We start from the raw sequence: 23,255 nt of genomic DNA on the forward strand, positions 1-23,255 counted from the left end.
CATTCAATCTACATCTGAATCTCTGGTCACTTTGGTCATGGCCAACGGTACCACCTCCCCTCCCATAAATGCTCCTTATTTCGATCTCCTCAATCAAGTCCTACCTACAGACGAAGCTATCAGAGATCATGTGTTTAGAAGAGAGACCTTGGGAATCTCACCATCGTGTTTTGACATCTGATTCGGACATGATGCCTCTTCAAATCCTATCATTTAACGCACCTAAAATCGTTTCCTCACGTTATATGACTATAAAAACTTTGGACTCGGAGGGAAACATGGGAAATATTTCAAAGACATTACTCATCGATATTTCTGTCACTACAAGCATCATAGAAAACATCTAGGTTGGAACAGATTGCACTCCTGAGGAAATTGCAATGTTCACCTGCCTTTCTAAGGAATTCCGCGATGTATTCCCTTGGTCTTATGAGGAAATGCATGGCATAGACCCTTCTATTATCAAGCATGAGATCAAGAAGTATCAAGAATTTCTTTTATGGTATTTTTCTTGCTCATTAATCCAAAAAATCCTTGAGTCTCCTTCTTCAGGCTCGTTAAACTACCATGAAGAAGAGCAAACGTTCGTTTTATGGTATTTTTCTTGCTCGTTAATCCGAAAAACCTCGAGTCTCCTTTGGCCTCGTTAAACTACTACAAAGAAGATATGAGCATGTTCCTTTTTGGGACTATTTCTTGCTCTTGAACTGAAAAATCCCTGAGTTATTTCTTTAGACTTGTTAAAATTTTATGAAGAATATCTTAGCAACTCTTTTTCTCTCTTTTTCTAGCTCATTAAACTGAAAAATATAGTCTGAGCATTCTTTTTAGGAACGTTTTCTCACTCATAAAATCAAAAAAACCTCAAATTACTTCTTCAGACTCATTAAAAACTTATGAAGAAGCTCTGATCATTCTTTTTATGGTATTTTTCTTGCTTGTTAATCCAAAAAACCTCGATTCTCCTTCTTTGGGCTCGTTAAACTACTACAAAGAATATATGAGCATGTTCTTTTTTGGGAATTTTTCTTGCTTGTGAAGAAGCTCCGAGCATTCTTTTTAGGAACTTTTCTCGCTCATTAAATAAAAAAAACCCGGAGTTTTCGTCATTGGGCTTGTTAAACATCTACGACAACGATATGAGTGCTTTCTTTTTTGGGATTATTTCTTGCTCTTAAATTAAAAAATCCCAGAGTTTTTTCCTTCTTCACGCTCGTTAAATCTACGAAGAAGGAATGAGAATTTCTTTTACCTCTTTTTCCTCACTCACTAAACTGAAAAAGATACCTCGAGTTTTCTTCATTTGACTCGTTAAAGTTCGATGAAGGTCTATTGAGTTTGTCGTCGCGTGACTCGTTAAAATTTCACGATGAATATCAAGTTTACTTCGTCTCCTCGTACTCGTTACAAAATGAGGCAAACCTCCATTTAGCATAGGTTTCTCTTTATCTGGACTCAGTAGATTAACTTATGGAAAAGGAATCGTTCTAGGTATAATATTAAACCTTTGTTGCACCGGGTTAAACACTATGACAAAGGGACCACCTTGGAGTCATTGTTTATGATCTTTTACTCTTGAAATATGAAAATACCACTGAGTTATCTCGTCTGGACTCATTAAATTACACAGATGAAGAATAGAGTCTCTCTTTTTACGATCCTTTTTAGACTCTTAAAACATGAAAATATTGATGAGTTTGCCTATCTGGACTCATTAAAATAATCATATAGGGCATAGAAACTCTCTTTTTATGGTCCTTTTCAAACTCTTAAAACATGAAAAGATCGATGAGTTTACCCATCTAGACTCAATAAACTAATCATATGGGGAAAGTGAACAATACAATTGCTTTGTGTTCTGTATTGTGAAACGAGTTTTTTGGCATGGCACTCCCTCAGATAAACCTTCCTTGTGACGACCTCTCAATATGAATATTACCATCCTATGAGTTTAGCCTATATACCTCAATGTTCTTGCATCTTTGTATCCTAACACTCTTTGGTGTTCATGAGTCTAGTGCTGCATGGTTAAAACCGTTGTCGTGCCTTCTATTGTTCAAGGGAAAACCTTTATCTTTTGTTTCCTCCATCAAACCATCAAGCATATCCTATCATCATGCCCTTTGTCGCTTTGACCCAATGCTCAAAAGATTCCTCAAAAACAATCATTCTTGTCCCGTTTCATGTCGACTAATGTAGGACACCTTATTTCCTACCTTTCGACAGGTCTCTTCCTATCGACTTCAACACTCTATCTAGGAAGAAGACCCAGAAACACTTCAGTGCCTTGGTACTTGCAGACATCAGTGGCAAGTCACCTTGTGTTTGGTTAGGGGTTTTCATTATTGGCTCCTGGTTAAACGATTCTACAAGTGTTCGATGACAAAAACATTATTCACACTTGTTAGATTGTACTGTGCATCTTGGAGACCATAACCATTATCAGTGGACATCCTCTTGTCTGTTGATAGTCTCCATTATTGACCAGAAATCATACAATTTCGTGCATGTTCGACATCAACGCCTATATTCACATGTATCGATCTATGCTATTGCGGTGAAGCAGAAATGAAGACCTTGGGTAGAGGCTTGCATCACTCAGCCTTGTTTCCTCTCCCAAGTTGCATTTATTGTTTTTTGGAGACAGCTCATCAGAATGATCCTATTATGACACAGGTTCCACATTGTGATTATCGGCGGTTAGCATCATCATATCTCTTTTCTGAGAAAATCACTCTGACATAGCTACTAAGCATGGGAATTCCTGACTCAGGAGATGATTTTAGTTGTCTTGTATATGTGTTGTATCAGGTTTCTCGTACCACCCGAAGCTCATGGGAATTCCTGACTCAAGAGATGATTTTAGTTGTCTTATATATATGTGTTGTATCATGTTTCTCGTACCACCCGAAGCTCTCTCTCTCTCTCTCTCTCTCTCTCTCTCTCTTCCAAAGAAAAGGACAGTTAAATATAAAGTATTTCGGCCATTTTCATAGCCTCTGATCGCACACTTTAGGGGGCATCTTTTATACAGGAAAATGACCTCCTCATCAGCTTGGAGGAGAAATATATGATGACTGAAGGACTGACCAAGTTCACAGGCCCAATTTTCAAGCTAACGCTACCTAAACACTAGAAACCTACTTTATAAAACTTCCTAGCAAGGCGAAGGGTGCGTTAGTGCCCAAAGTAACTCTTTATGTTACCTCAGGAGGAGCGTTAGTGAACCCTAATGAGTTTCTGTAGGTCAAATGAATGAGTTGACTGAGAAATATCCCAAGATTCTCTCCTATGTTAGCTCACAAAAGAAGGGAAACATCAGAACTTGGCTTGTTTGGGGAATTACTAATTCCTAATGGAGTATGTAAATGGGAAAGAGCACAAAGGCATGGAAACATCACTGCTTTTGCCTATTGGAACTCATGAAGGACTTGCCAACCCTATCCTCACATGCTATATATGCAAGGCTAGGGCCATTGTGAAATAGGTCGAACCATTTGAAAGGATTTCCTATTTGACTATCAAGAAAAGTCTCAGACTAAGGCATCAGAAGAGGCTAAGAAGGGGAGAGAGAGAGAGGAGCTGGAGGGGTAAGGGAAGGCTGATGCAACTAATGGTTGTAATCACTCTTTCTACATCAATATAGAACTGCAATTGTGTTGTCCACTCCGAGATGTTGATAGTATGACTTGTTTGTATGTTTATTCAATATCATTAGCATGAGTGGCTTAGATATATGCAACTAGATATCTTTATATGTTAATGCATTTTTTATCAAGGTTTTATGTTGTGATATTACTCTTGTCTTTGCTATGTGTACGTTTTGATCTAGAGTCGGCTCAGGGGTCTTCCACTTAGCTGCATTGCACTCTCCAGCAACACCACACTAAGACTCAAGGTAATAATTCCTTTTCGCTTTGATATTTCATTTTTTAAACATAGATATGCATGTATCTTTTTGCCAGTTGCAGCTAATCTGACTATCTACCAAGGATCCCGAGAAGATCCTTGAGGATTTCTACATCATCAAACACATGTGCATTAATACCTATAGCAAACACTACTATAATATTCCATAATGAATCAGATACATCCCTTCCTATTGCTTCTCTTGGCTTGCATGGATAAAATTAGCCTCATGAATATGGCTTTTCATTTTCCCTACAACATCCTTCTTTCTCCATGCTCATATAGGCACTCAATTTCCTTTTTATAAAATTCAACTTTCATCCTATGTGCATACAGTCAATCCATGCCCAACATCATGTTATATGCACCCAAAGGAAGAAAATTAAGGTTTTTTGTTGTTGGCATACCATTAAGTTCAAATGCACATGATTTCACCCATTGGCTCACCCTTCTTTTAGTTCTTGTTGCTAATTGAACCAACCATGATTTTGCATGTAATTCTTTGGCTAGCTAGAATTTTTCCACAAGCTCAAGACTAATATAGTTTTAATTTTATCAAGGGTTACTAAAAATAGATACAATCTGATTGTAAAGCTTACCTTCCATCTCAATTATGGATGTTTGGTGGTCTACATATCAATTTTCCATGGCTACATATATTCTGGGTATGCTCCATGCTATATCTTCTATAGTACGAGCCTCTTGTGCATTATATATTCAAGGTCCTCCATTTTTTGTTGTGGGAAATATTTCTTGTGGTGATTCTCTCCACAATTCAAACATCACAAGGGCTCCTTGATCTCAACCTTGCGTTGCTCTCGCACAAGCTAGTAAACATGACCTTTGTCAGTTGAACTAAATTTTTGCTACGATCAACCTACATTAATTACACTCATACCTTCTTTCTTGTCTGATATTTTCTTGTTCCATTTCTTTTTATCTTTACTGTTTCTCTTTGCTTTCTAATCACCCTTGCACTCTGACCTTCATTTTGATTTCTCATAAAATTGCTTCAACCTTTTAATGGCACCATCTAATGTTTGAGGTTCACGAAATTCAATTAAATCTCTGAATGGTAAGGGCATCCCATGATGAACCTTTGAACTTTTTTCTTCTCATCCTTAAGATATGGCACATATCTCAACAATTCCAAAAACTTGGTGGTGTATTATTCATCTGACATTTGTCCCATTTTGAGCTCATAATTTTTGTTTCTTTGTTGTCATAATATATGTCTGATAGATATTTATTCCTGGATATCCTTTCAAATTCACTCCAACTCAACTCCTCTTCAGTTATTCCTTCAAAATTATTCAAATCTTCTCACCATATGTCTACTTTTCCCTTCAAACTATAGGTTGATACGTTTTCTCTCATGTTCTCAAAATAATTGTGGATTCCAAAGAACTTGTTCATCCCAAGAAACCAAGCTTCTACATCTTCATATTTCTTCATCTCTCCATCAAATGTGGGTGTTTTTTCCTTCTTCAGATCCTCTACCAATAGTCCCTTTCTCTTTTTCTCTAATGATTATGATGATAATGATGATGAGGCTTCTTCATAGTATAACTATAATGTCTTTTAGAGTGATTCCTATAAGTTATAGTTCTTCTCTCTAGTGTACTCAATGGTGTATTCCTTCTCATGCTGTATTCATTTTCCCATATGTGCCTCTTCCTAGACCTACTATCATCTGCCCCATTTGTTTTCTCTTCTAGTTCTAAAGGGATGTGTTTGTCTCTGTGACTAGTGCACAACTCATTTTTCTATGCCTTTGTAAGTCCAAAAGGCTTTGCAGGATGACTACATTTACCTCAAATTGCATTTCCTAAGCCCTTATGAACCTTTCATTACATACCTTATAGATCCTTATCTCAACCCTTAGGATCCTCAAGGTATCCATCCATTTGAGAGAGTTTTCTTCACCCATGTTCTCCATTGAAGCTTCTTCATGCCCATGTTGTGACCTATCAGAATTTTATTGTACCATCCTGCTTCATTCCTTTATTTCTCATTTTCCTTTCATGCTTGTGATGTACCTCCATTCACACACAATTGTTAGATACACAATAACATAAATATATAACAAAATCATGACCATAAACTTGTTTTTGTGGAGTGGTGTGGTAGGCTAGTTGAAACAACAATTCATGTTAGTATTCCAATATCAATCAAATATCGAGTCATTAGCACTACTACATATGCAAGCATAGTCAACAAAACATATCTAGTCAACACAAATTGTTAGCTCACACAATAATCAATCATAGACCAACCTTTAACACCTAAAATTTGTTTTATCCATTTTCTAAAATTCAATGTGAATACCCTTTTCTTTGTTAACCTTGTAATAGAGTAACAACTTATTCCCAAGCCTTGGAAGAAACTAGCTATTATTTTTCCCATGATAGAGCCCATCTAGTCCAATTGTTGAACCTGGATGCTTTGATACCACCTGTAAAAACACCTCCTTACCCTTAAGGGTTGCTCACTATGCCAACCCAAATTCCCAGGTACAGTTAAATAAATGGGGTAAACTATTTTATTTTTTTAACTTGCTTTCGAGTTTCCAGAAATCAATTTCAATGTCATCATCATACTCATCTCAACGATATCTTTCCAGTGATATAATTTTTTCCTAAGTTGGGCTCCAGAATTGAAAATTATGATCTTTTAAAGTTTTATTAATATAAAAGTGTCCCCTCCCTTTTTTTGACATGTGGCACCCACGTGGCATATCTCTACTCTATCATGTCACTCAGCCACATGGTGTGCTTCGAAGCCCTATGCTTGTATTAACCCCCTACCGTTACATGTTGGTGAGTATATATATATAGATATATAGATATATATATATATATATATATATATATATATATATATATATATATATATATATATATATATATATATATATATATATATATATATATATATATATATATATATATATATCCCTGACTATACAACATGCTGGCACACACATACAAACAACTCATATAAACATATACATTTGTGGCCCTCTATCATACGACAACCCCACATTGTAGACTCAAATCAACAATTAGCGTCAATAGAACCCCCCCATCTCCTTGCTGATGTCAATAAAGGAGGGGAGGTGATGGGAAAGTTCACTATCCTAGTTCCATCCCATGGTTCCAAACTCAAAATCCAACATTCCACACTCACCTACTCTATGTAACAGTTTGCGCTCAATAGCGCAACAACCCTGCCCCCCTTACTAACATCACTGTGCAGGGGGTTGTGCTATTTTTGTTCCCATTCATGATTCTTGGGTCATAATTCAACAACCCACCATCAATCTTCCCATCTGATGTTTTTTGAGGCATCACCGCCCCTTCAATTAATTCATAGGGTGTGAGGCCCCATTAATCCCATGATTGTTGATCTACCATGAAGCAATTTTTAATTTATTTCTCATTTTTTGTGTAGCGGGGTCCATCAAAAGTATGAAACATGGGTATTCCTTGGATGAAGAATCAAATTTTGCATCCAACGAATGCCCCCACTTGAAATTTGAGTAAAACTATGGGGAGATAGGTTGAAAATACGAGTTGAAAAAGTAGTATTTTATTTTATTATTATTTTATATTTTTACCTTTTTACTCCAAAAATGGTGAATCATCCCCCATGGTTGACATCATCATCTTGAATCCTATTGATTCTTATAAAGGTTATTTTGATTGTACATTTCTTTTGTGAATCCCATTTTTTACCTCAAAATTTCTCTAATGAACTGGTTTTAAAAAAATCTCATTCCTTTAACCACGGGAAAACCATGCACCTTTCATGCAAAAAATAAAAAATCAACTTAATGGTATAAACAAAAATTTCATACATGTTTACATATGAAGACACTTATCTTGAGTTGTAACTGAAGTTGGGAAACTGAGTCTGGGACAACAACTCTCCACCCGACCATAGATTGCAACCAATCCTCACTTGTATTTATCACACCCGAGCCAGATTCCAAAGACTCGAGTTTTTTTCTCAAATGATTAAACTACAACTGCAAGTTGAGACAGGGATTCCATATGTTCTCCCACCTCCATCCACCAACAATTAAGAAGCCAACAAGTGCACAAGGTATCCAAAGTCATGTTTCCTCTACCCTTTAGTTGTTCATCAACCAACAAATTCCATGGAATCCAGAGATTTATTCTCCACCATAGAATTTCAAGGGAGTACGGAGATTTATATTTCCACCCTTCAAATCATGAAACATAGTGTTTCCACACATTGAAGAGATCAGTCCCAAACTCACTACCAAAAACTAGATGAATAAGCAAAGGAGACTTAAAATTTTCCCTTTTCCAGGTATCAAAGGATCAAATCTTCGGCCTTGCTATCAAGGGAATCAAGAGAATACCATCTCCACCCTCCAATCTCAGGGCATCTAGAGACTTATTCTCACCTGAAGAGAAATCATGTTTGCTCCTATTTATTAACTGAGATTTATATATTTATTCTCTGAGAATTATAGATGTGCAAGACTTCCCCTTCCCTACATATTTCTTCAATTATCTTTAGACCGAGGATATGCATAAGTTTCATCTTTGTTTGCCCTCATGAATTCCCTCCTTTTTGTTTTAGTTCTAGTAAATACCATCGATACGCCCCCTCGCTTGTTGACTCATAGGTTATTCCTATGATCTTCTATCCAACGTAGACTTTAGAAAATTCTTCCTTCACGTTGTTCCTAGTCGAAAATCATCATTATCACCCTAGTCTTGCCTCCAATGTCCCCCTTCGTCTCTCATCCACAAAGATGTTATTCTGAATTATTGTATCCAATGTTGTTTATCCACTCCTTCTGTTATGCATGGTTGACTTCCCTATCCCTACTATTAGTGTAGCCCATTCTTCATAAAAAAAAATCCTTTCTACTTTGTAAATCTTTCCAAAGAAACATGGATTCTTATCCTTCTTCTTCAGCTCCATAAACTTAGAGAACTAATCCATTAAAATCACACTAACCATCCTTCAATGGTTTTCATAAAAAAGTTCAGGTTTCTTGCTATAAGGAAACCTTGAACATCCCAAGCAACCTCCTCAGCTCTAGAATCTGTGTCCCTTGACTTAGCCCATTTTAATTTATAGATCAAAATACATGAAATGTTTACAATGCATTCATAAGTGGAAAATAACTAGGGGTATCACAAACCCCTCCCCATTGGGGGTGTCCTCGGTGTTATTTGTCCATATAAAACACAAAGGACATGCCTACAACTAAACATAATGTTTATGGAGCTTTATATGCATATCTTTGTACATTATTTACAAATTTATATACATTTTCTTCAACCAACAAATAGAAAAGGATATGATTCCCCCATTGCATCATCCATTTCCCAAGTGGCTTCCTTGGGCCCCAAATGTCTCCACTGCACTTTGACTTTCTCTATTGCTCAGTTCCAAAGTGTGAGGCCACTTCGGTATAGGATGCATAATGTCTCTGACTAAAGCTCTCCCTTTGGTTCTACCTATAGCACATATAAATAAATCACATGATTGGAGTCTTGTACATATATTTTAAGAAAAGAAACATGGAAAACATCATGGAATTTTACTAATGGAGGTAAGGTCAGCCTATAGGCCACTAGCCCTATTCTTTCAAGTATCTCAAAAGGCCCACAAAACCATGATGCCAACTTGGCACATGACCCAATATTCAAGGAACTTTTCTTGGGTCTAACTTTCAAGTAAACATGTTCCCCAACTTTGAACTCCTTGTGTACCCTATGTTGATCCACATAGCTTTTCTGTCAATTCTGTGCCACCTTCCAATTATACCTGATGATCTACATTTGTTGTTCTTTCTCTTTTAGCATTCCAGGATCAATAAGTACCTTGTTAATTGGATCGCTCTAGCTTATAAGAGTCTTGCAATTCATGAAATGTCGCAAATGGGCTCATCTTTAGATATTCTTGCTACCAATTGTTGTATGCAGACTCTAAAAGTGAAAGATACTCTTCCCACTTCTTCAGATGATGCATCACATACATCCTCAACATGTCTTCAAGGATTATATTTTTCATAAAAACATATTCAAGGAGTATTGTTGATAGCTTATAGGAGTATTGCAATCCATAAAATGTCACAAATGGGCTCATCTTTAGATATTATTGATGCCCATTGTTGTATGCAAACTCTACAAGTGGAATATACTCTTACCACTTCTTTGGATGATGCATCACATACATCCTCAACATGTCTTCAAGGATTATATTTTTCCTCTTATTTATCCCATCCGTCTATCGAGGATAAGATGTACTGAAGACCAATTCTATTCCCAAACTTGCAAATAGTTCCTTCCAAAATCTTGAAGTGAACTTGGAATCTCTATCAGAAATCATTTTCTTGGGAACTCCATGAAACCTCACAATATTCTTTATGAATATTTGAGCCACCTCACTAGCCGAGTTGGTGGAATTTACTGTACAAAATCAACCACTTTTCTCAACTTGTCAATTACCACCATAATTGCATCATGTTGTCTAGAGGTTCTTGGAAAACTAGTAATGAAATCCATGGAGATCACTTCCCACTCCCATTCTAGAGTGGGAATGGGATATAATAAACTTACTGGGTGTTTGCATTCATCATTCACTGGTTGGCACTCCATGTATTTAGCAACAAAATCAACTACTTCCTTTTTCAAGTTAGGCCAATAGTAAAACTTTTTGATGGCCAAAATATCCTCTGACCAATGTATGTTTCTTTTCTATGTCACCTTACTATATTATTTTTTCTTGTATTTTGATGTGAGGATGATTTTTTAGGTGGTTTTACTACCAAAAATGACAAGGGACTATTTCATGGGAAATATTTGCTCGCTTAAGTTCTTGTTGCAGGCATGGTATGTTCTAGTTTTTGTTCTATCAATTCCATAATCAAATATGTGTGGATATTGTTGTTATTGTGCTGATACTCAATCTCTCGGATTCTCTGTTTTTCTAAAAATGATGGAAACAATCATCATGATTTGTCATTTGGTCAATTATGACCATTGTTCCGGCAAAGCAAATTATTTATTAATAATACAACCAATATTTATCAAAACAGTTACGACTTCTAGTTATTGGTCTTTTTGTATTTTGGAAAGACTATTACAGTATTTTATATTCATAGCAAATTGTTGTAATATTTTTCCTTATTTGGGTAATCAGAGAATCAAGAGAATCTTATGATTGATTACGTTTCAAAAATAGATGTATTGTAATTGATAAAATTGGAATCCCTCTTCCTAGTGGGGGTGGCATCAGCATTGTGATTTTGGAGAAAATTGTGTAATTGCAATCATTCCTAATATTAATGAAACTCTTATGATTTGTGGCATCTTACTTCTTTATTGATTAGCTCATGTGTTGTGTGTACCATCTTCCTGCTAAGGAGGAAGGTCCCTCCTCTTTGGAAGGGATTTCTAAGTTAGAAAGGCACTATAGATGTATGTTTAGTTTCTCTCAGTTTTGATGTGTAACTATTTCACTGTTATTTTTATTGATCTTTTGATGCATTGCAGTTACTGACTGGTTGAATCGCATAATAGTAGTTTAAGTTAATTGTGTAACAACTTAAGTTCTATATTGGTCCACTCATGATCATGTGTGCTCTGTGTTAATTCATTGTTATATTTTGGAGATTCTTATTGATGCATCGTTGTGTGATTGATACAAAGTGATTTTAAATTTGACTGAATTTTTTCTTTTATTGAATTAAGGTTTGATTGGACGAGTGCTTATTTTATTCTACAAGGAGTGACTGAGTGGTCGAGTGCTTTGTGTGAGTGTGACAGTGATGATTTTTGAATTTTGAGAGTGGTGCTTGCAACAATGTTTTAAGGATTAATGTCACTAGAGCTAGTTATACATTGCATATACTTTGCACAATAGCCTTGAAATAAAAAGACCTACCTGAGCTAAAAATTTATATGTGAGTGTAGTTAATTGATCCTTATTTAAAAATATAATTAATTCAATCATCACTAAGGTTAATCCTAAGGTTATTGTAATATATCTATAAATTTTTTGGGGGATATATATCTATGTGTGTGTGTGTGTGCGTGCACGCGCACCATGGAAAATTATCATGGGAGACACTACTACATCGGTATAAGACATGAGTCATATATAGTTGGATTTTTTTGTCTTTTATTTCACAAGTGTGATTTTTTAGGGTGGAGTCATTCCCTAGGTGATAAGTTATGAGTGTTCTTTTGACTTGAAATAAATTCACCTTAATCTGGAGATGGAATACTAATATCTGTTCCCACAAAGTTTTAGTTAAGTAGCATTTTGGAAACTTAGTATATTGATGGTCATCGAGAAATTTTAAATCAAAATGTTAACAACCCCTCCCATAAATATAAGTTATATGGTAGGTAATGTTACAAAGTGGTATCCTTATTTAACCCCAATACTTTCAAAGGAATAAGAATTCCATGTTGGTTAGTGCGAATAGAATTCAATTTTCACTTTTCGTATATGAAATTAATAGTGGGATTGGAAGTGGCTAGATCAACAAAATCTATGTTCCAATTATGCTCATACACACAATATTTATGTCCCAACATCTCATACTCATTGTAATTATATAGTTATTCTTATATAATTCACAAATGATCTCTCACTCATTCTTCCTAAAATCTTCAAGTGGATTTTGAACTTCTTCTTCTTTGTCAGATTAAACTGGAACAATTGGATGCACTGGATTACAATCAACATGCCATGGTTGGTATTGTAAATTTTCCAATTATGTACTATTTAATCAAATGTCTAACCAATATATCTCCAAAAAATGCGAAAGAACTTGTGTAATACCAACTCATACCAATAAAATTTAATGAACTTGTCATATGTTTGATTGGGAATTGAGCTAAATTGAGGGAACACATGTACAATAGCTACAATATTCCATGGTAACCATTTTTCCTCATGTCAACCTTTGTCATATGACCATTCTTTTTCCACATCTATCAATGCAAGGTGCTTAATGTCGGGAGGTTTCTTGGTATATGCATCAATAAGTGAAGTGTCATTGTAAACATTATATATCTCACCCCGTATTTGTTTGAAAACCTTCATACCAATATTTAGGACCTCAAATCGATGGTTACATTCAGAAATAGAAATCTATAGAAGTAAACGACTTGTATCATGTGCACTTAGATCTTGTCAACAATGGTTTCACACAAAAATATCTTATATGGATGTGTTGCTAGTTCATTTGGATTTTGAATAGAAGATATATGCATCAACATATCATGAAATGTTTATGACCTTTTTCTAGATTTCACTACATATTTTGCTATGTAATTAAAAATGAAATGCTTCGAAATAAAAAGTTTCCAAACTATATTATCCCTCTACATCATCATCGTTTCATGTTTTTTTGAATTCAATCTATCATCATTTTGTCTTGGCTCATACTTTTTTTTATCCATTCTCATCAACATAAATTTTTGACTCATCACATAGATCCCATGGTGCCTTATATTTACATACTAATCATCCTGCCTTCTTTTGAAGGAAAGATATATCATTGCAGATGTGACACTCAAAACAATTAAGAAGCTCTTCATGATCAATCATAGGATCATATTGAAATATTTGTTGTGTATCCTTTAAGAAAGGATGATCATTGACAATGATTCTAACCTAAATATCTCTTTGATGTCAATCATGTGGATTCATTGCATGTATACATCCATCAAAATATTCTTTTTCAATTCTAACTTGTGTAGGATCATACCAGTTTGATGCGTCCATGTTAGGACCATTTCTTAACCATAGAAATTCATGCACATGCAGATATCCATTATGTTTCCACTCATAGTGACACCAATAATCTGTAGCTTGATGAAAACGTTCAAAATTTTCATCTTGAAACATGGTATGTCTTAAGCTCATATAATGTTCTACAATATGAGGATTATCGATGACATTTTGACGTCTCCATTTCCTTACTTCCACTGGATCTGTAAGACATGTAGCCAACATTAATTTATGTAAATATGGAAATTTCATATTTATTGCACTTAATGTATATAATATTGTAAGACTCCTAATCTATTGAATCAAGTCAGATAAATCAACATGGCACTTATTCCAATATGCACGTGTGCATATTAGTACATTTCCAAATTGCATCAGTCTTTCTCCAAGTCATTATTCTTGAAGATTTTGCAAATGTTCTCTTAACTCATCCATCGTTGGTAGATCTATCATATTCTTCTTTACAAAAATTGCAGATGAAGACTAAGCACAATGTCTCATGATGATTGAGTAAAAAGTGTTTGAAGTGTGGGTGCCTTCCCAACTTGTTGTCATGATATCAAAGAATATGTTTTGAATGCTCATGTTGATGGGCATTTCTCTTTCATGATTGAAACCAATATTCTTCACCATTTGGGAACAATGTTGGAAATTCTATATCGAATAATCCCACAGTGTTATACTCAGTGATTGTAAATGAACCAACGCCACACCAACTAAGCACTTCCTCTACATTCGAGTTATGTTCCTCTACATTAAGGTCATTTTGCCAATCTAATATAATATCAATCTTTTGTCATGCACTTGGAGGCTTTGCTACAAAAGAAGTTGTTTGTAAGTCATCTAATGCATTATCCATCTTTGGAACCCCTTCCAACATTGAAAATTTAGTATCAATGTCTATCTTTGGTAATGTAACAGATTTAATCAAATTTGATACATTGATTGCAATTTCAGGTAATCCTTTAAGTTCATTTTCATCAACTTTAAATCCATGATAATAACGATCTTTCTTAATATTATAATTCAATTCATGAAATACATTATCTTTTCTGACAGTAAAAGGATAAATTGATCCTTTTCCACCTTTTTTTCACATAACAATCATCAAATCCAAGTCTTGAATATGTTGAGGTAACCTCATGGAAATATTTCTAACCTCTTGTGGAAAACTAATGGTGTGTCCTCTATATTTTTATTGTCCACCTATTGAATGCATAACCTACAAAATTTGACTTGCACATGATATTAACATCTCCTCAACTTATATGAGACCTTGAATAACTTTAGGTTGTTTTCCTGAATTCATATGGTTATCAGATGAAAATATGTGATGAGTTCCTTCTCTTTTACATCTCATGCATATTGGACTTGTATTTGTTTTACATATATATGAATTTTGGTATATGACTCCTCGCACACATAACACATTTGAACTTGAGCTAATCAATCAATTCTATCATGAAATTTTTGATGTGCAATATCCATATCAATGAGAATTTTTAGATGAACTTGGAGATAGGTATTGGTTAAACACCTTTTTTTCATAGGATTTTCTTCTACATCCTTTAAACACCATTTTTCATAGAAATTTCTTCTACATCCTTTAAACACCTTTTTTTGCATGATTTTATTCTACATTTTATTGTATTCTTTTCTCTTCACACTCTTTATATGTCACTTTTTTTTCATCCTTTATCAATATTCTCTTTGATATATTAATTGATGTGCTCTTTATCGTTCAATTGGTTCTTTTGACTCTTGTTGTTGTTGTTGTTTTGTTGTCATTTGTTGCGCCTTTCTTTCTCAATATGCTCTTTTAGTTTCTTTTTGATCTGCTCTTTGTTGTTCCATACGTTCTTTCATATTTTCTTGTTATTTCTCTATTGTAACTTGTTGTTCCTTTCTTTCTCGATATGTTCTTTTAATCTCTCTTTTATGTGCTCTTTGTTCAATTTTTTTGTTCATTTCTTCTTATTGTTGTTTTGTTTTCATTTGTTGTGTCTTACTTTCTTGATATGCTATTTTATTTTCTCTTTGACATGCTCCTTTTTGTTCAATTTGTTCTTTCATCTCTTTTTTTTGTTGTTTAGTTTTTTTTTTTTTTTGCACCTTTCTTTATCAACATGCTCTCTTATTTTCTCTTTGAAGGGCTCTTTTTCGTTCAAGTTACTCTTTCATCTCTTCTTTTTGTTCTGTTGTCACAATTTGTTGTGCCTTTCTTTATCAATATGATCTTTGATATTATCTTTATCGTTCAAATTATTCTTTCATCTCTTCTTGATGTTTTACTATTGTCATTTGTTGTGGCTATGTTTATTGATGTGCTCTATGCACTTCCCTTTGTTTTTTATACTCCTTATTTGTCATTTCTTCTATGTTTTTCTCAAAATTGTCTGTTTGTTTTTCATTTCTATTCATTTTCTATTCTTCACACTCCCCAACTTCCACATCACCCATAGTGTTATTACTGTGACATATAATTCATTACACATCACCAAAAATTAGCATCCACACTAAAATGAATGAATTTAATGCAAATATTGAAATTTTAACTAATATCAATAATAACTATATATATTTTCCATTTTTCACTCATATAAAATTATGAAATCCATACCCCCACATAAAGTGATCACTAAGGTAAGCCATAATATAAATGGGACACATGAACATGCCACCTCTTCGTCTAGAAATGGTTGTCGAAACTAGTGATATGGGTTCTATCAACATAGGAAATGAATGTTAGTCACTTCATTCATCACAAGCTCCTCATCATGATGAGATATGCAATAAAAAATCAATGAGGTTCCATTGTGCATAGTCTGACATTAAGTTGCATCTACCTCGTCCCTTTTTGATGAGAAATTGGCCACTAGTTTTTAGCTTCCTTGGGCTCTCTAACTTTATTTCCCTACAACTCCCCTAGCCCTCCTCCATTCTCTTTACATGTTTTTCCTATGTTCAACCCCTACACTATGCATGCCTAACAACATAGCCTCCCTTTCTCTATTTCACACTAGATTTTTTACAATGTCACAAAGGGGTGTTACTCTCTCTACCCCAAGCTCTAACACATGCGATCCCTATCCTTATATGGGAGCTCAATTTTGTGCAAAATCATATGCATATAGGTACAGGGAGATGAATCCTCACTTCATTTAGGAGGAATTGGAAGTAAAGGAAAGTGAAGCAAATGGAATAAATATTTTTGTTTAACATGCATGGGAAAGAACAATGAGAGCAATGGGTTCTAAATATGGGTAACACTTGTTCGAGGAAAACCTAATATATGCAAATAGTAGGCATTTATTGATATGTACAAATGACAACATGAAAGGTTATAGTGAAATGCAATGATGTCAATGAAGAGATTCTTTTCCTATGCAACAACATGTAAACAAAATGAACTAACACAATTTCATTATTTGCTAATTTTTTTATAATTTTTATTTTATTAATTTAATATATCCTTAAATTATAATATGAAAAATAAATAAAAATCACCTTAAATAGTTCTTCCAAATAGTAGTTAACGAGGATGGTTCCCCGATGGGGGTGTCAATCACCGAGATAGGCCCAACACGTGGGTAATGAAAAACTGTAACAGGCAGACGAGGAGGAGGACAGCGCATCCAACCTCCTGGTATACGAGATGTAAGATGAAATTCTATCTGAAGCCTTTGAAATTTCCTTCAACCTCCGCTAGAATCCATGCTAGTAAGTTCAAGAGTTTAATGTCGCATGTAGGAACTGGTAAAATTTATATGAGGCTTGCTGTATGGAGACTACATGATATTGGTATGAGTTGCTGCAATTTGGTTGGGTCTTCTAGCTCCCAAATTTTCTTAGAGTGGTGGCGATTTCGCCGCCACCGTTCCACCTGTTGGGATCGCTCTTTAAAAGCTATGAGTTTGTCTGATGGGATCCTTTCCTCTATTCCAGTCTGCGGGTTGCGGAATTGTTTCAGGGAAGGGTTCCTGGTCTTGGTATAATTTTTAGTGGCACATTGTAGAGTGATGCCTAAGGGTTTTATGTGGTTGAGTTGGTGTTGGGGGACTTTGCTCAAGGTGAGTATTCTATTATTTCTCCTCTTTCGGTCCATTCTTCATTCTATGTGTTTTTTATTATTGGGCAAATTTTGCCTGGGTCTCGTGGTGGAATTTGGTTGACAGAGGTGATAGCGGGGTCCTCGCTTGGCCTACTTCGTATGTGGTCAAATGCTTGGGTTGTTACCTATTTAATTGGGTGCATTTTGTTATTTTATATGGATCCCTTAAGGGTTTGGTGACATTGGTTCTGGGTGTAACTTGGCCCTCATTGGGCTCTCGGGGTTCTAGGATCTAGGGTGTTGTTAGGAGGCTAGTGAATCTACCCTCTATTATTTCATGTGCCAATGTAGTGGTAGAGGTGGTAGATTGGTTGGTGTGGAAGCCAATTGTGGTCGAAATCTCCTCTTTCCAAGTCTGTGGGTGGTGGCGACTAGTTTTGCAGGGGTGGTTGTTGTTGGTTATTGTGTGACTAGAGCGAGGCCCTTATTGGCATCTAGTGTGGCGGAAGGGTGAGAAACGAGTAGTGGGCCCCGTCTTGTGGATGTTATTCTATGTTTGTATCATGCATCATATTTCAAGGAGTTCTCAATCCCACTCCCAAAGGCCGTGCGTCTCGACCAACTGGAGTAGCTCAAGCAGTTTGGCAAAGGTGTCACGGGGGAATCAATCTGCTGCAGGGCTCAAGCGAGGTGGGAGAGATGTAGGTGGCATGGTCAGGGTGTCAACTGAAGGTTGCGGTGGCAGGGGAGGTACAGGATCATGGCGGGGTGGCCATGTTGCTCGTGGTCGTGGAGCGGGCGTGCATGGACTGAGTAGCAGGTTGGAGCATGTGGTTCCCTCAGGGAATTTGGTTGTTGGTCGGTCGATTTGCCTTGCGACGCTTCGTGACATGTTTCAATTTGTTCTAGATCGTATGGAATCTTATGACAGGACCAGAAAGGAGGAGCATGAAGTTGTCATCGCCATACTCAATCAGCTGCATTACTTTCAATGTCATGTTAGAGAAATAATTGTAGTGGTTTGGTGGGGGGAAAACTTGCTAGCCGAAAAGGTTGAGAAGTTGGAAACATGGCTGGTTCACTTTAAGAAACATGTCAATTACGCATATTGCCCTCCCCCCTCTAGGGATTGGTCCAGATAATCCAACGTCAATTACTCCTAATGATTGAGTATGGTCACAGTTTTCCTTCTAGTTATGTTTGTCTTTTGGTGCTTTTGGCCTGTTAGACGTTGGACTATTGATCTGCCTCTCTTTCTGTTTCTTTGTAATATGGTAATAGCAATGGTCAATAAACCTAGTCGAGGTGAGACCGTTTGCATTTTGACATCTATGTATTGCTCTTTTGATGAATAACTAGATAATTGACTTAAAAAAAAATATTCTTATACATATTAATTTTAAATAGAAAGACACATTCATTTAATATCAATTTAATATATGTTTAAATCACAAAATTAAAAATATTTATTAATACAATGTATATTAACTTTAAATAGAAAAATTAATAAATAATTAAATTAAATAAACCCACTTAATACGACAATCTCACTTGAATATGATTTTTACTTCTAGAATAGGGACGTGATAAAAGTGTTTTACATCACACTAGAAGTATATTATCATTTTCTTTCTAAAATGTTTACATCCTCGTAGATAATATATAATTTTTTAGTGGGATTTTAATTGAAGAAAAAGACAACATTAATTTTAAATAGGACACATTCATTTAATGTCAATTTAATATATGGTTGAAGCACAAAATTTAAAATATTTTATTAATATAATGTATATTAATTTTAAATAAAAACAAAAATCCATTTAATCTAACAATCCCACTAGAATATGAATTCAACTTCTAAAATAGGGATGTGATAAAAGTGTTTTATATCGTACTAGAAAATATTATCAATTCCTTATTAAAATTTTTACATCCTAATAGATAATATATAAATTTTTAGTTGGGTTTCAATAAAAACATAAGAAATAAGAAATAGAATGAGGAAAAAAATAGAAAGAAAAATGAATTTAATTGGGAACAAAAATTAAAACTGGCATAAATCTGAGTTATGATTGGTCTCACTAAAGTTAGCCTAACTACACATAGGGAAAAATCTTAAAATTGAACTAAATTTTATCATGTGAAGTGTGGAATAATTATGAATTCATAGTTGGTGCTTCTACATACTTAATCTTCAAGTCGGGGTGGATTGTGTTGAAATCCCCTACCTTACTCTATAATCTATGACAATCTGTAGTAATCATTAAACATTTTCATTATGTGTGTCAAAGCTGGTAATACTACTTATTACACACGCATCATAACATATATAGATCCAAATGCAGTTGTAATTATTAAAGCAAAAAGGGAAATGGTATAGAATGTGAAATTTTTAACCTTGTATAGAAATTACCTGCGAATGAATTCTTAAAACAGAAAAATATACAATGGTGAGAACATAAAACAAATATACTCAGATATTTTCCCCTGAATCCCAAAATTGGGAATAACAGATTGATTTTTCATTATATTGCTTTCAATATTACAATATGTGTGTGTGTGTGTGTGTGTGTGTGTGTGTGTGTGTGTGTGTGTGTGTGTGTGTGTGTGTGCGCGCGCGCGCGCGCGTGTGTGTTGAAGCATTCATAAACTTCAATCCACTAATCCTAGACTAGAACATAACTGTAGTTCCCTTGACCGGATCTACAAATACCATGAGAAAAAACCATTGCGCCCTAAAAAATGCATGAAAGCCATGCACAAAGCCTTGGGTAGGTTTGCCCACCATCTTTGGGTCTCCCCCCTATCCTTGGGTCCGCATAAAGTAATTTTTTTATGACGCATAGATAGAATATAACACACACCCAACATAATGGGTACCAGAAAGATATATTGACATTATAATTGGCGATTTTGCATATGACCCAATGAAATTAACCGTGGGGATGATATGACACAAGCCTTTTACAATAAAAAACCATTAGAGACTATTTTAGAAGCTACACATGGAAGCATGGAGCCCTTACACTAGGTAGTGCTTCTAAATGAAAAATTCAATCGTTTAGATATAGATGAGGGAAGAGATGGAAATTCAAATAAATCATCACAACCTCCCTAGAAATACCCATGAAAAGATATATTTCACTCCTATCTATACAGAAATCCAAGAGGGTGAGATGAAGCAGTTGCTATTAACGTTGAGTACTTTTGTAAATTCAATATAAGGACAGACCAAAATTGTTGGCATGCATCATGGAAAAAGGTTAATATTGTATGCCTATATTGTCAATCTCATCATCAGAACATACAAACATTCAGATGTTTGCATGGCTACAAATATTTTAGGGATATTTTTATCAGTGCACAAAAGTACCTATGTGATAATGCTTCAGAGGTCACCAAAGAAGTTGCTTTAATGGATGGTCAGTCTTTGGGAGGACTTTTCCATAACTCAATGGAAACAAGACAATGTAAATGAACACTTATCCACTTACCCGAGTAGAATAAAATGAACACTTATTGATCTTTGGGCAGGGCCAATGACCTATTTCCTTGCTTGTGGCTAGCCAGGGTTTCTATCCAGATCCAAGGAAGGTGCTCAAGGATCTCATCTAACCGATTGTACGAGTTTGTAATCTTCTTCATCGAATATTATGTCTTCTACATCAACTGGAATTTATAGGGCCTTTGGTGGTGCACTGGGACTTGAGCAGTTGGAGGAGTGGTTTGTTCAGAATGAGAATGTAAACTCTAAGCGTAAGACAAGACAAGTGATGAAATTGAATGATCTGCAAGTTAGTGAAATCACAGATTTGGACAATCATGTGGTTGTGGGGAAGTTTAGGATTCAGAGAAAAGAGGGATTAAATGCAGAGTTCAAATTCCCAAACCCAAAACATGTAGGACATACCTTAAGAGAAAATCCTTGACATTGATGTATGATTCTAAATCTACTCCACTACCTACCTCCAACCTTGTCTAAACGTGTGGTTTAATTTTATTTTCTTCTCTTTGGAAAAAAATAAAATTCATTGAACATGTTTATGCCTTTAAATAGGCTACATTAGAGAAGAATACAATGGGAAAAACCTTGGGTTTTCAACCCCTAGAGTATGATAGCATAATTTAAGTTTATAATTTTATATCTGAAATTAAAATTGTCATCCCCACTTAGGGTGGTAAATTTATTGAAATCATGAGGCAAGAGGAAGCATGTGGCCCACCAACACCTGATCATCAGAGGGGGGAAGGGTTGGGCCAACTCGCTCTCAACTTGGGCGCACCCATGATACCAATTAATATAGTTATTACTCTCAGTGGCTCACACCTTAAGACAAGTCTCAAGGCAATTGATATGGAAAATCCTTGGTTCACTACAACTCCTCCACTCACGTTTCCTAATCCTCCAAGCACAATGAATTCCTTTCCACTCTCATCTGTAGTCTATTAGCGTGGAGTATTTCTACTTCCATTTCTGCTACTAGGGACTTTTTAGGTCCTCCTGACCTAGGCATCCCTCATATTGAATTTGAACCTCTGTTTTATGAAGTTTTGGTGGCTCCTTATCTAAGCGAGGTTGGAGTCATTTTATTCCTCTCGAGTTATTTTCTTACGGTGAAAATCTATTTAAGTGGGGAGAGGGACTACTGAGATATCATAAATTATCTCTTCAAAACATGGACAACCTCTTGTTGCGTTGTGGCAGGTCACTCTTCCACAATATGCTCTCTCGGTTCATTTGGAAATCACAGTGACATTCTCATGACATCCACAGTGTATAGCTTCCATCACTTGAACAACCTCCTTCTGGCTATCAGACAAGTTCTCCCTCTCACCTCCATTTCCAAGTTTTGTCTCCAAATTGTCACTCTTGTTTTTATTACCTTGAATTTCAAAATAAGGTACCATCTCTCCAGCATGGTTGGCACTCCCATAAGACAACATGTTCTTTTATTTTTCATATATATGTACTCATGGAAACACTCTTGATAATAATAATTTTTGAATCCTCAATATTTATTTTTGGACAAAAGACTTATTATTATGTCGATGGTCTGATTTCCCTAATGGTAGACCACAACAAAGAATAGTTTTATGTATCACTTGTTGATGAATCAATAGACTTTCTTAATTTACACACACACACACACACACACACACACAGATATATCTATATATAGATAGATATATATATATATATATATATATATATATATATATATATATATATATATATATATATAGATAGATAGATATATATTGTTTTTTTATTTGTATTTTATTTAATTTCTCTTTCATGATTGAAACCAATCTTCTTCACCATTTGGGAACAATGTTGGAAATTCCATATCAAATAATCCCACAGTGTTATACTCATTGATTGTAAATGAACCAATGTCAGGCCAACTAAGCACTTCCTCTACATTCGAGTTATGTTCCTCTACATTAGGGTCATTTTCCCAATCTCAAATAATATCAATCTTTTGTCATGCACTTGGAG

This window comes from Pinus tabuliformis, chromosome 1_2, assembly GCF_031772625.1.
Source record: "Pinus tabuliformis cultivar Carrire ecotype Pingquan chromosome 1_2, CPIR1, whole genome shotgun sequence".
Taxonomy (NCBI): Eukaryota; Viridiplantae; Streptophyta; class Pinopsida; order Pinales; family Pinaceae; genus Pinus; species Pinus tabuliformis.